Source organism: Lolium rigidum, chromosome 5, assembly GCF_022539505.1.
Source record: "Lolium rigidum isolate FL_2022 chromosome 5, APGP_CSIRO_Lrig_0.1, whole genome shotgun sequence".
In the NCBI taxonomy this organism is placed as follows: domain Eukaryota; kingdom Viridiplantae; phylum Streptophyta; class Magnoliopsida; order Poales; family Poaceae; genus Lolium; species Lolium rigidum.
This window is the reverse complement of record NC_061512.1, coordinates 79,243,039-79,247,335: the sequence shown is the minus strand read 5'-3', so window position 1 is coordinate 79,247,335 and position 4,297 is coordinate 79,243,039. Positions and strand designations below refer to the sequence as shown.

The window sequence follows — 4,297 nt, the reverse complement described above, 5'->3', positions numbered from 1 at the left end:
TGAAATCATGCACTGTATATCTATAATGAAATAACATTTTCTCTGTCAGTTGTGTTTTAGTTGTTGATGATTGAGAGTTGACATCAGCAAGATAGGAGTACAATAATTGGATCGCCCCTGTTGCCATTTTTTAAGGAAGCTTGAAGAAACTCCATTGTGCGTCAAAACTGGCTCGTGCTAGGACTATTGAACAGCCATCCAAAATTTCGAGCTCTAATAAAGTTTCGGTAATCAAACAACCGTTCAAAATTTGACTGGATAGACAATTCCTGGAGTTTCAGTGCAGGAATCAGACTGGAACTGTGATTCTGTCCCAGTTATATTATGACAAGTCGACTCATAATCGGTAATATTCATCTCCCACAGAGTACCAACGCAATGTAAACATATTTCAAACAATGGTACAAGTTATTAAGCCAACAAGTTGTAACCAGTGGTTCATCAACAGTGGTAAACATTCTCAAACAGAAAGCGGTAAAGCGGCAGTACAGTGTTACTTCATCAAATTAAACAGTAGAGGTGGGAAACAATTTTAAGAATCTGGCACTACATGTCTCCTACCACCAAAACAAAATTCCAAAATCGAATTACATGAAACTATTTGAATGAAAGAAAGGCCTACATATTTACACCAGACCACATCAAACATTCTACCCAACGAGTCCACGATAGAGGAAGACAACAGAACACACCAAGTACAAGGAGTTCAGGGGTTCTCACTGGGTACATAGAAATCAAAGGTAACATCAACATTACCAGACGATTCTCCAGTGTCCTTGAAGTCGACCCCGACAATTTTCCCTCTGTATTGCTCGTCCGATTCTTGATACTCTGGCTTCACACGGCGCACGGGGACAGTCACAGAATACACCGTGCCGAGGCCAGCGTCAGTCGAGATATCCACTTGTACACTGTCCCGTGATTCGATCTCCACAAATTCAGATAGCGCCTCAACAACGTTTTCCACTATCTTTTTCTTTGCTTCATCACTGACCTCACACCTGTCGGAGAATAGGATCATCTTCAGCCTCTGTTTTGCGATACTTGCGTTTGTGTTCTCATGTATGGTCGGTGCAGGGAAGATTATCTTCCAAGCCAGTTTCAGACGGTCAAGAAATCCCATATTGACAACACTGTGAAGGAAGCCTTCAACGTCTTGAGTAACAGGAGAGAAGCCCTTGAAAGAGCAGAAGTTGTACTAGATCTCTGTAATAAACAGCTTTGGCGCTCAAGGCATAGTCGTCCCGGTTTAAGCATGAGATTGCTAGGTGCTCCACGAGGAAAAGCACAAAAGCGTGTCTACAGAATCATATAGCAAGTCATTAGATGACAGAATAACGAACAGAAAAAATGAAAACATGTACAAATTGGGTCATGCATACAGCAATGGAAGGCATCCATTATTCATCAGTAGGATTTAAATGCAACAGAACTCTCTTAAGTAACCAAAACTTGACAAAATACGTAATTTAACAACTTCAGTGGACTCCACCCACAGAAGCCCAAAAAGACTATGGTAGGAAGAAGCACATCATGCATGGGTGAAGCAAGAACAGAAACAAAAAGAGTATATTCAATTTCGGTTCCCTTCCATCACGTTTAACGAACTGGGGATCAGTAAGGATCCTATATATTCAGCGTCAAGATCCTATGAGTGCATCCTGCAGCCCTGGTAGTATCCACAGCCACTACCTTGTGTCATGCCCAGTTTTGTCAAGAAATTTATACAATACAAGAAGATTATCAGAGTCTACATGATACCTGCACACTATGGCCAGTATCTGTGAGCAGGTACACATAAGCACATAAGAGTAAATATAGCAGAAAGACAAATAAGCGCGTTTTCGCCTTTCTACAGAAAGGAAAATAAAAATGATGTGCATAGGAAATTAGCAAAGGCTCCATTGAGCAGAGCAACCACAATGCTGGTATGGAGAACCCATAACTGAGCAAAGAAATCATATTTAGACATACGCAAATCTCAGGATTACTCTCTTTACTTACATATATAAGAACATTCCACTGCGTGCTATATCCATGTCAGACAGAAAGTTAGTACTCCAAAGTCTTAGATCACTAATTTCTAAGTCTATATTCCTTATGATCAGACTAGGCACTAGATTGTCTACCAAGTACCAACGGACTCCTTTGTTCCAAAATGTAGGGCATTATTTGATAGTCCAACTATTTGAAACTGTAGGGCATAATTTGAGAGTCAAGCTTTGACAAATAGTTAACCCAATAATTTGGAATGTGGGCAGTACTGCATTTCTACTCAAAATCACTTCATTATGATTGCGATTTTGTAATTATTACAAGCAATTATGGTCAAAGTGCACACTTGGGCAGTCAAACAAGGCCCTGCATTTCCAAATGTAAGGAGTACATCTGACATACTTCAGTATACTAGCACACAAGTGTAGTCCAGGAGGTGTTGTACTAGAGCTTATGCAATATGAAATAAACCCCTCACTAGTGCAAAAGGTACAATTTGAAAAGGAGATCAGAAATGCAGATCGGGAAAGAGTACAGGGCAAGCTTAGGTCAACGAAATTTTGGACGACTAGATTCTGTAAACAGCGGTTCATGCTGCTAGTACTGCTAACATACCCAGCAGTTTACTCGCATCACCAATCCACTTATCACGGACACAGGCACGCAGATGACAGACCACTAGGTTTTGCTGTCAGCAGCCACAGCTGAACTTACTTCCATGGTGCCAGTCCCAAATTGAAACATCTTCTCAATGGAAAATTAAGGCAATCGATATGGAAGCAGTAAAACAGGCCTAGATTTGATATTGTTTCCGCCGGGGTGTAGCAATCGACAAGTACTTGGGAGGACAGAGATTGGGTTTTTGAGGGGAAATGGGGATGGGGAGGCTGACCTTGGAGCAGGGGGCGCGCCGGAGCGGTGCAGGGAGAAATGAAGCGGAAGGAGCGAGGATTGCGCTGGCCTCGCCGGCTACGCGGCCGGAGATCGCCGTCGCTGTCGCCATCGCCATGGGTGCCCGAAGAGCTAGGGTTTTCCTTTTTAGTCCTACGTTTATTTTTTATTTTCCTTTTCCTTTTGTTCTTCTCTAGGCTGTCGGTCGGTAGGTGATGGCATGGGGACGGCGGAGGGATCTGATTCTGTTGCGCTGCCACGTCATCTTTTGAACTTAATTGTTACATAATGCATGTACATTCATGTATATTTGATTGTACGGATGGAAACATAAGACTTGGCAAGAGTTTAGAGGAATGTTCTCCCTATAAAATCTAGGGTACATTCTCGAGTGTCTCTTGTCGTTGGATACCGTTGTTTCTCCTCTCCTCGCCTACATCGACTCCTTCGCCACCTCGCCGGCTACTCTCCCTCGCGTCACCAGCGGCCACAGCTGGCTAACGATGAGCAGGAGAGAGGGCCGAATGGTAATAGTGGTAGGTTTGCTTTTAGTTTTCAGCGCTTTGGCGATCTTGAGTCGTTCGCCGGCTCGTGAGAGCAGCGACCGGTGGTCTACCTGCTCCTCCCCTGTTGTCCACCATGGTGGAAGGTGGTTGTTGGTGGTGGATCTAGTGGCAACTTCTTCAATAAGCTCATTAGCGACCGTGATTTGAGGCAGATAATTGGTCTTCATCCTCCCTCTCTTTACTGTGGTGGCAGAGGGAGATCGGCAAATGCGTCTAGCAACCGGTTCAAGTCTGGCGTGCCTTTTCCCGTGGATCCAAAGGAGATTCGGTCTTTGTACCCCTCTACTTCCTGCCGCTATCATGGCGATGGAGATGGTGGAAGGGAGAGACGGAGGCCCAAATCCCATTGATTGGTGTAAGGGTACATTGCCCCTATGTGTGGTTTTGGTAATTAATGACAACCCCTATGGACTAATGTTTTCATTTAGTTTATATGAAGGAATATTCCATAGGTACTACTTGTTCTCCATGTGTTGGATTCAAGTATGGATGCCATGAAGATAAAGGTATACCTTGTGTATTGGCATCAAGATCATCGGTTTGAAGATACATATGTGATATGATCAAGAAGAAGAAATGAAGATGGAGTTCTTATGTGGAACTCAATATTAGCCATGCTCTATCTTATGTGAGTATGTGAAGATACAAGGTTGAGTTGGGCAAGTTCAAGATGAGCATCTTGAGTGAATCACATGATTGAAGCTTGCCGTCCATTTGGTGATAATGGACATGTGAAGATGTGCATCAATGGGGCTTTCCCATCATAGTGTATGGGGGAGCATTTGTGAGTATACACGAAGCGACAATGATCAAGTGAGGCATTCCGGCTTGTGTAGAGTTTGAAG

The 4,297-nt window shown here is 43.4% G+C and overlaps 1 pseudogene; it reads right to left on the bottom strand.

Annotated features, from left to right (window-relative positions):
- Positions 1-475: 475 nt before the first annotated feature.
- LOC124653686 lies at positions 476-3,031 on the bottom strand (annotated as a pseudogene).
- Positions 3,032-4,297: the final 1,266 nt, after the last annotated feature.